This window comes from Pezoporus flaviventris, unplaced genomic scaffold (genome assembly GCF_033815535.1).
Source record: "Pezoporus flaviventris isolate CSIRO_AGI_PZ_B2104156 unplaced genomic scaffold, CSIRO_AGI_Pfla_v1 ptg000002l, whole genome shotgun sequence".
Classification (NCBI taxonomy): Eukaryota; Metazoa; Chordata; class Aves; order Psittaciformes; family Psittacidae; genus Pezoporus; species Pezoporus flaviventris.
This window is the reverse complement of record NW_026892550.1, coordinates 88,926,123-88,936,820: the sequence shown is the minus strand read 5'-3', so window position 1 is coordinate 88,936,820 and position 10,698 is coordinate 88,926,123.

Genomic DNA, 10,698 nt, shown 5'->3' with positions numbered 1-10,698 from the left:
CCCAAACCAGGCAAAAGTTGATCATTTCAGCTGAATTTCCTTTTGAGGTTTTGGATTCCTTCCAACCCTAAGCTCACACTCAGACTGCAAAAGGTTCCCATGTGCCTTCTTTGTGAACCTGCTGAGTTTACTCATCTCTCATAGTCAGAGCTCAGAGATTCTACCAAGAGGTGAATGTAAAGGATGTACAAGGGACGAATGGCCCAAGCCTGTAGGCCCTTGATGTGCACAACTTCCATTAATTTCATTGAGAGCACTGTGCATAGAGCACATCTAAATCATCCTACCCCATGGCAGGAAGGGTGATGTCACTGGATAGGGACTCAGAGTTCAATTCCTGTCTCTGATGCAGACTTCCCTTACGGTTTTGGCCAAGGCAGCCAGGGAAGAAATCCAGGTCACATGCAAATGAATGACAAAACTCTCACTGACATGTAGCCAGGATTTCATCGCAATCTACTTTCATTGTAGCTTTTGATCTTCCACCTGAAGTCATTTTACTTTACTATAATTCTGAGTTAAGGGCTGTGTCTTAGTCTGAGTCTCTGTACAGTATCTAGTATAGGCAGGAGCTGATCTCAGGTGGGGGCTCTCAGTGTTCCTGTCATGTAGATGACAGACAGTAATAAATGAGAAGCATGTGCATTTGACCTGAATGGAAACAGATGGAGAATACAAGTCCAGATGATTTCATCTGACAAGATCACAGCGCTGTGCTCCATTATTAAAACTCTCCAATGTCCTGCAAAAGTGCAGGATCCTCCTGAAGACTATGCTTGCTAACACAGAAGAGGAACACTTCTGGCACAACAGAAGGCTGTATTCACTGACACAGTATTCATATTAAAAGTCGGTTATACTCAATATTTTATTTCAGCTGACTGGTTGGATCTAGATGCAAAGGCGCAGGTGACATAAGCCAGTAAAACAAAATCATTTTTAATACATTAATTATAAGTTTAGAAAGCACCTTTCATCTTCACTGTGTTGTGGACATTAACTAATGCTAACAGGAGGTGAAGAGAGACCTGAAAGCTGTATACTTACTTCCAAGTCTAGTTGTAGCTAACCTCCAGCTGTCTCTATGACAGCATCTGTCAATTTGCAGGTTCAACATTTGCACATTTCACAATAGATTCCTGTTGCTTCTAGACTGAGTGTCCTGCCTACAGCTCCACAATTTGGTGCATGAACATTCATGTGCATATCTATTACAGAAAATGCTAAATAACTAACAGTATCCACTCCCATGAATAATATTCTGCCTTAGTGTGCATAAGGGTAGGCATGGACAAGACCCCATAACTACACAAATGCAACATTAATACTTTTCAGCATGGCAGGCAATGATTTCAGAGCATGCATTTACAAGTCTATCTTCAGTTTAGTTCCACCCTTCTCACTGCACTCCCCAGCACTTATACAAGCACTTCTAATTCCACAGTATACCACTGCCTGGAGGTGCTTCTGCTATTCTGTATGTATCTTGCCTCTTCCCCTTTAGCAACTCAGGGCTGTTCTTCCAGCAGCTTTCTAACTCTTTACCTTTTCCTATCCAAAGGAAGCTGACCTTGTTCTAAGCTAGGAGTAACTGCATCCTCTCTTTTAAAGAGAGGAAACAATGCACTTTTTGGCTGCACCCATGCTAGTAAACTAAATGTGCTAAGGAATGTTCCCTGGCCCACAGCATATCTGGCAAAGAGCAGGCTACCTCAATCCCTTTCGCTTCTTCTACCCGCCACGCTGGGGCAAGTGCATCCAAACTGCCTACTGGGAGCTGCCCTTGGCGTACACTAACTCCCAAGCCATACTTGGGAATTGTCTAGGAGAATGCTATCTGACCTGGGTCAGAGTGTTGCCAGCACCCATGCTTACAATTTAATAGAGAAAAGTGGTCTTCAGCTCTCAGGAACATTCCCTGGCATTGCTCAATATGCTAGAGTCGGTCTAGCCTTGAGTCCTGTGCTGTGAGCTAAGCACGCATGGTTGACAGTATCTACACTCATATTCTTCTAGTTTCTGCGTACCAAATCGTCCAGTGATAGGTAAGGCTATCAAACCAGGAAAGCTGGAGGCTTAACAGCACTGACAGAGATAGAAAGATCCCACTGTTCTCAGTGGCATATAAACAAACAGCAGAAGAAAAAAAATAACGGGGGGGGAGAAGGGGAATGGCTTCTTTGCATGCCTACATCAGCTGGCCTTTTACCCCAGAATATCCCTCCTTGCAGTTCTTTGTTATAGTTCTTTGAGCTCCTGACTCTTTTCATCCTCATGTGTTTTCTGTATCCCATGCCACTTCCTCTGTGATCTTTTCTCTTCCCTTCACACCTACTCAAAGCTATTATTTCTGAATCAAATTTGACACACATTTTTCAAATCACTACTTTTTCCCCTATGTTATGTTTCTCTACTTTAAATTCTCCTCTCAAACATATTTTTCCTTGTTCCGCACCACTACAAAAGCTCTTCTGTTTGATTCTCTAACTCCTTTGAATTTTTTTCTTCCGTTAGCTTTTAATCTTGATCATATATTGTTTAAAATCTAGAATAATTCTTGGACTTCTTCCTAGTCTTGCAGTTACTTGTTGCCTTCTCTTGACATACTTATCCTGCACCCATTCTTTAAAATTCAGGATACTGCAAAAATCTGTTCTGTTTGTTTCATAACCATAGCCCCATTCTACTGTCTTTTGTCTCTGTTCCCCTTGACTCTTCTCACAGACTTTTCATTATCCATTCTCAAATAAGAACAACAGTAATGGTGAACACCAAAGTTGTTCATAGCCAAGGGAAGTGGAAGAGAGTACTTCCATCAGTGTCAGTGGGTTTCACTGTGGCAGAACCATGGCAATGGTGCCATGCAGTTGTGGTTTAACAACTGGCAGCTGGAAAACTTGCCAATGAGACTTGTAATGAGACTTCAGTGAAAGCCTTGCACATCCACAGCCTGACACCTATGCTCACTCAAGAAGCTCCAGTGGTAATTTACTGTCCTTCTTTTGGGGTTTGCCTCAGATGTTTCAATCACTGTGACCTTACTATCAACATTCAGTTCTTTGAGTTTGTTTTGCAGCCACAAATCCTGGTATTAAAGCTAGGTATTTTTAAAGAAGCCCAGGCACATCTGTACTGAAGTTCAGTCACCAATGTGAATGCATTGTAAGATTTGAGGGTAATATATAGCATGTCTACAGCTTTCCAGCCTATTGGGCAAATTTCAAGCGGTGGTCAATAGCACCTGCCCACCTTGGAAATATTATGAATAACTGAGGTTAGCTAGCAATCCCAGAAGTCTCATGTTAATTTGGCGATTACCAAGCTCAAACAGGAAAACTAGTGACATACTATGGCCTGTTATCTACAGGAAAACTGGATAATCTGGTGGTCTTTCCTGACACTGAAAACTGAATCTGGAAAAAAGCATTTTTACAGAAGATATTGACACTGAGTCAATATCTTCTGTAACACTGCATGACTGTGTTACAAAAACAGAAAGCATTGCTTACAACAAAAACTGTGATTGCCTATGCACATGCATTAACTCATAAAGATTGTGAAGAACTTGCCATTGAAATTATTTGAATAGTTTGTTTGACAATACTTTCCTTTAGAAAAATCAGCCAGAAATGAAAACTGGATGTATTTTAATTTTTTTCTTTTTTTCTTTTTTTTTTTTTAACAGAACACTAAAAAAATTTAGTTGCTCCCCAGCTGAGAAAGAGTGAGTGAACGAGTTACCTGACTGGGTTTAAACCACGACAGTTGCTGAACACCCTACATTTCGACTAAACTGGGGGATAGTTCTCGGTCATGCTACTACTTGTCATGTAAAGCAACAGCTGCTGGCTTAGCACGGGTTTCCTTGCAACTGTATTCATACAAGCACGCAGTGGAGGTGTAATCAATACAGAAGATATTCTACCTGACTCAGAGCAAGCCCACTGTATCTGAACTTTTGGAACCTTGCAGGTTATGCGACCTATTGACTGCATACACTGGACACTATTTTTTGGCAGTCTACCATTACATTCACTTTGTCTTGCACTAGTTCTCCAGTGTCATTAAAAATTTCAGAACATGCAAATCTGAGGGACTGTGTGCAACCTGAGAAATTTCAGAGTGGAGTTGAATACCTTACTTATCAGGGCCTAAGACCTTACAGTTTGTTAGCTGTTCTTAGAGATGTGGTCCTCTATCAGGATGGGGCAGGGAAGGGAAGCAAACCTATATCCTGATTTCCTCACTCTTTCCCTACCACCTTGCCACCATCTCCAACACACAGTTATTAAATGATTATTTACTTTTATACAAGGATGTTTGTGCCCAGACTTGGATACAGCTGTAATGCCAGCGGGGGGTGGGTGGGAGGGGAGGGAAACACAGTAGCTCAGCCCTTCTTCCCCGTCACTTCCCAACCACAGGCAAGATGGTACTAGTGAATGAAGCAAAGCATCTGAGCCTTTCCCCTCAGAAAAAAAAAAAAAAGTATAACCCCCCATTTCTGTTGCAGATGTACCAAAGTTTGTGCAAATTGCAACAGTCCTGTGCCTTTCCCATGTATTTTTTCATTACAAATACCAGATGCTTATGATCTCTTCCCATTTGCTTACAGGTCTTGTGGGACTGTTCTTGATCAGTGGCATCCTCCAGCACCCAGTATGCAAAGGCCTTGTCTTTATGCCTGTGAGAGACCTTCCCTCAAACTTGGTGTTACCCTTTTGGCAAGGACATGGAGTCGCTGAGTCCCATCTTGCTGTATTCTTTGCTTGTGGCTAGAAACCTTTTTTGGCTCCCTACCCAGCCAGCCAGCACTTATTCTCTCAACAGTAATAATCACATCCAAATTAGATTTGCTGTTAAACAACGTCTCATTTCTTTCAGAAACAGGAAAAATGAAAACATGTATAGGAAAGCCTTTATTCCTATTTGCAGCAACAGGATGCGGGGTTACAATGGGTCATGAAAGCATATGGTGCAAAAGGTGAATATTTGTTGAGAACCTCTGCTGTTGAAAGCAGACCCTAGAAACTGTGTTTTCTCCATATGGGTTTGAACGTTCCTACTGGCAATGGCTATTTTTTTCAATACACACAAAAATTTGATTTTGGGCTGACCACAAGTACTTATTTATTTTGGGTTCAACCACTGAACCTCCCCCCTCCAGCCCCAAGTAACTATTAAAAAAAAAAAAAATAAAGTAACTGTTTCTACGATTCTAATCCAGAATTTTATTTCTTATGCCAGAGTTCCACACTGCTTCTTCCCTCTAAATTAAGGAGTTCCTGATCTATGCTTCCTTTCTATACTCAACCACTTTGCCCCGAAAATGCAGACCCACACAGGAAATTGGATGAGGAAATCGGGATTACTCTTTGTTGTAGACATTCTTAACTGACAAAAGAGCTATTTTGCTTCTAGATAAACTCTGGACACTGGGAGAATACAGTGATTCTGCATTATAACTTTCTCTGATGTGCTTCCCTATGCATCTGTAGTCAAAACCAAACCAGAAAACATCATGAAGCCACAATGTAAGTGGTTCTAGTGACTAACATGCAGGTCTAACATGCAAGACCTTCTGTAAAGTCACAAGGGTCATCAAAATAGAGGGTTGAGTAACTAACTGAAATAAATGAAAATATGTACTTTAATTAATAAGTTGTAATTTAACTATGGAACTCCTTTCTGAAGGATTAGCATAAAATAATTTCATATGTGAGCTCATGAAATGTTTTGATATATTTTTATAAGAGGCAAATAAATCAACAATAAACACAGAAATGCAGTATCTGAACTTGTAAGCTTCTATCTCAAGGAATTCTATCAATGGATGTATCTGTCTGCATGCTACCTTTTTATATTTTTCCCCTAAGTATGTGCAATCAGACAGAGACAGAAGATTCAGGCAGATAGATTTTGTCTGCCATGATATAGCAAAGTTACAAAACACTGATTTATTTTATCAACTCCCAAAATAACATGTTTTCCATCTCTTAGAGAGCATGCAGATTTTTCAGTATTTTTCTAAAAACCTCAGAATTACCAAACAAATAAGTAGTGCTTTGGTTTACCTTTATTCCTTAAATAGGAAAAAAACCTCCATTGGTGATTGAAGGCTGAAATCTGTGGTGTTGTAGCATGAAACAATTTAGAGTATATTGTTTTCCCATTTGTCTGAAAATTAAATTAACCTTCCCTCAGAAAGTTTATTTTCCCTGCTAAAGACACTATTTTCAGCATTATAATTGTTATGGATACTGCTACATCCATGATAAAATTAAATTATTACACTTAAACCTTTATGAATTCATCAGGACCTGAAATTACTTTTCTTTCTCATGTCTGCGAGGGAGAAACTGCTTCTGTCATTTTTACGCAGAAGGAGAAAAGACATTCTGAACTTTCCTGTTTTCTAAGGATATAATTACTACTGCTTTTTACTAGAATGTCAGGCTCACACTTTATTTAATATTGAAGGTTAGATATGCTTTAAAAAACAAAGCTTGTTGGAAAAGACTGCAGCCGTCTCATAACAGTCAAAATACTGATCAATAATGCAGGAATATGTGTTACGAGCATAACCATGTTCTAACATATCTGGAAAAGTATTTGGAAAAGTTATTTTGAATCTGAGAAATGGCACAGGCAGACCACCACTGAAGAGTTAAAACTAGTTGGGTTTTCTGACCAAATAGGTACATTGCTTCATTGAAAAGGGGTGTGATGTGCCATAGAAACTACTTTCACACTAATACTTACGGTTACAATACACTGATGATAGTCCCCTGCCAGCAGGCACCAGTAATACTGTACCAACAATAGATTAGCCATTAAAAGATCCGTACTATTATGGCTTAGAAGCTTGGTGATAGTTCTGAACTGCAGTGTGCATCTCAGACTTTACTGCAGAACAAAAAATTATTACTTACATGACTTGAGGAGCTGCTGAAAGATTGTTTCATTTAATGAAAGACAATATTCTTCCAGCATATTACACATTATGACACAAAGGAGTGCTGGTATTTCCTGGCATTAGCCATAAGATATAGGTTGGGTTATAAAAGACCCAACCACAGGATTTAGTAGCTAAATTATATCCCCTTGCCCTCCATGTATTTTTTAATCTTGGAAAATTAGATAAGAAAAACAAACGTTTCAACCAAAAGCAACAATTACCACAGATGAATTCAAGCCATTATTAAAGCACAAATCCATACATATAAGGAGACAGGGTAAACTCTCAGAATTCCCCACACCCATAAGCAGAACGTGCTGGTGCCTTTTGGATCTCTGATCCTCCATGGTTTACCGTCACAATGTCACTATGCACTCTGAAGCTCGTAAGTCTGCCTGACTAACTTTGAAAGTGGAAGCACAGCTGCAGGTTCACAGTGTTCCTGTGGGTTTCCATTTCTAATAGCTATTGGCTCCTTTACATTTGTTCTTAAGAAACAGAAAGCCAGTGACTCCTGAGGTTCTCTTTTGTGAGCATTCACCAGCATGAGTACTTACAAGAAAGGGCATTGTTAAGATCATCAACTTATTCCCTTAGCAGAAGTCCCATTGCTTTGTTTGAAATATTCTCAGACACACTAATGGTAACTATTGTACATTCTTGGATTAAGTTTTCTGCCCTATTCATCATTCTTGATGTATAGTACTTTTGGCTAACCATAGTTAACCACCTTTGGTTCAAGAAACCCATTACATTCTGGCACTAAAATTTTTGTTCTTCTGCCCCAAAGTCTCTAACATCATCTTTTTACTGCGAGATGCATGATATGTTTTGCAATAGTGCTCCATGTGAATAAATTTGTTAAACTCTCCAGAATATATTCTCATAACCAAACTATTTCTGCTAACCCCTGCAAATATTCAGAAGAGGTTAGCTGAAAAGAGTAGAAATTTATGGACTGCTGAACACAATTGGTTATTAATTCATCTGGAATCCTGCATGTGGGGGAACAGGAGTTTATACTACAAATCCATAAATGGTTGCTTTATAAAATGCAACATACAGCAATTTAAATTTAAACAAGACCTTTTTCATTAAGAAGAAGAAATGTGGTCCATAAAAATTATGAATCAAAATCAGACAAAAGCAAATAAGATCTTCCTGTTGTTTCGACTTCCTGTTTGTTTTCCAGCATTCTGTTTCTTAGAAACATGCTAATGCTTAAACCTTGATAATGTACTCAGGTCCTTGGAGTAAACAAAACTACACATTATGAGACCTAAGGAGCAGAAAAGATTATTTAAAATTCCATTAGCACTTCTCCAACAGTCAGTGCAGGGACATTTTGACACTACCTAGTGACACCCTCCCGATCTCAGCATGTTCCATTACACTTCCAACACCTTTGCAAAAATCTATGCTTAGGCAAGGATCTCCCTGAAGAGAGCCCTCATAGACCACTTCATGTTTCCTCTCCTAATCATGGATATTTTAATTATGTCCTTTTCAAGCCAGGATTTCAAACTGAAGGTTTTTTGTTTGTGTTTTGTGGTGGTGTTTTATTTTTCTCTCCCAGTTTCATGGACACTTTACAAGGCTAAAAAGGCTATCTGCAGAGTAGTTTCTGTGATAAAGATAGAAACTGTGGTATATGGTCTGTTTTTACCTCAAGTGATTTACAAACATGTTCCCCAAACCACTCATACGTCAACCCAATAACCAGCAGTTTTATTTTCCAATCTGGGTATAGTTCTATTGCTGTTAAATCTGTGTGTTGAAAGGGTATGCCCTCAGACTGTCTTTCTGAAAGAAGACAGTCTCTAATCCACATAAACTTGTATCAAGTTGGACTCTTCCTTAAGTTGAGAGAAATTAGTTTCTGCTCCCCTGTAGCAGTTCCCCAAGTTTTTTATTCCTTGTAATCACAACAGCATTCACTATTGTCCCCTGACAATATGCTCAGTGGAGTTTTTATGATAAATCAGGGAATAGAAATAGTAATGAGGGTGAATCTCTGGGTGGCCTTTTTCTTTTGAAGTTTTTCCACTTGTCCTATTACTATCTTACATTCAGTCAAATTCCTTTGTCACGACGCACAAGTCATAGCAGGTTTCCTAAATAACCAGTCTTACTCATCCCAATTGGATATTAGTTCTCACTCAATTTAAGCCTTCTTTTATGTGCTTGGCATAAGTTACATAGATTTTTATAACACATAGTAATTTCTGTCCCAAATAAGCACATCATCAATCACTGTTTCTAGTCAAATATATTTTGGTACATCCTATGTGTCAGTGGAATCCTGAAGTGACAGCACTTGAACTTATCTGCCCAAGGAGAAGGTTCTAATTCAGCCAAAACCATAGGCTGGAGGAAAAAAAAAAAAAAGTTAAGAAATGAAATAATTAAATAGAAAATCTAGGTTTGGCCTTCTCAGCTCTTTTCTCAGGCTAAGAGAGAACTGGAAAACTTTGCCCCCTTCCAGACATGCATATGGGGGATATACTTTCACCTTAGTCAGCTGGCTTCTGACTTCATATAGAACATTCTAATTCTGCTCTTTCACTTTCTTCCACAACTCACTGAAAGGACTGTTTGAACTGAATGCATGTTTGGGTAGAAAACTGGGATCTGTATAGTTGTCATATTATGCCCTTAGTACTTTTCCCTCCATTAAATTACACATTTTAAAGGCTATTCATGTTCCATGCCATAGATCTCCTAAACACCTTCTGGTTATCAGAATGGCAGTAAACCTTTTTTTCCTTGCTGTTTTAATACCTAAATGATGACCAGATGGCTTTCTATGTTGGTGTGATTTTTTGCCACTCAGGCTGCCATTACCTTTGCTGCATAAAAAGTGTTTTTCCAGTTTTAATACTAAGTAGCCACTAACCTTTCTGTTAAATATTTGATATTTCAACTGTACTATTTTGAAATTGACTCTTCACACACTTGGTATCACAAAACACTATTTTTAAGGGAGCAGATAAACCACAGAAGGTAATAATGACATCCATGGCATCCTATAGCTGCTCCACAGCCAAGCTCCCATCACCCTCAGAAAACAGGATGCATAGAAACAGTTTGAGGCTCACCTCTCTTTCCACTGTGCTCTCCCAGGGAGTTTCTCACCCTGGTTCTAGAAACTTTTGTTTGGGAAAGCCATTTTCTTTTGCTCCCTGCATGCCCCAATAAAGCACATAAACCCTGCTTAGCAGTTCCAACTTCCTCACAGAGGACAGTCAAGCAATAGACCAGGTGACCTTGGAAGGTCAGAGGTTTTCAAGACCAGAGTGGATATACCCTTAAGTAATTTGGTCTGCTCTCAGAGATAAGTCAGATCCCTGACTTATTCCATGGTTCTACATTTCAAGATGTAATAAAATTAAAACTCCTTCACTACTGACGTTACAGGAAAAAAAATCTCTAATTTTATCGTGACAATCCCTTTAAAAACTCTTGGAAGTTCTGTCTTTCCAGAATTCTTTTAGGCAGCCACCATTCATTGTCTATTCAGAACTAGCATTGCAATCACCTGTGGGTATTAGCAGTCTGGGTGCCTGTTAAGGATAAGCCAAATAAAATGTTATTCACAGATGTATCCCCTTTACACAAGAAGAAACATGAAATATTCTTTCTCTGATTACTGACCCATTATGGTCATTCAGACAACAGATAAGAGAGCTATTACTTCCCATAAAGTTTTTGGGTTTTGAGTAGAAATACGCCAAAAAGAA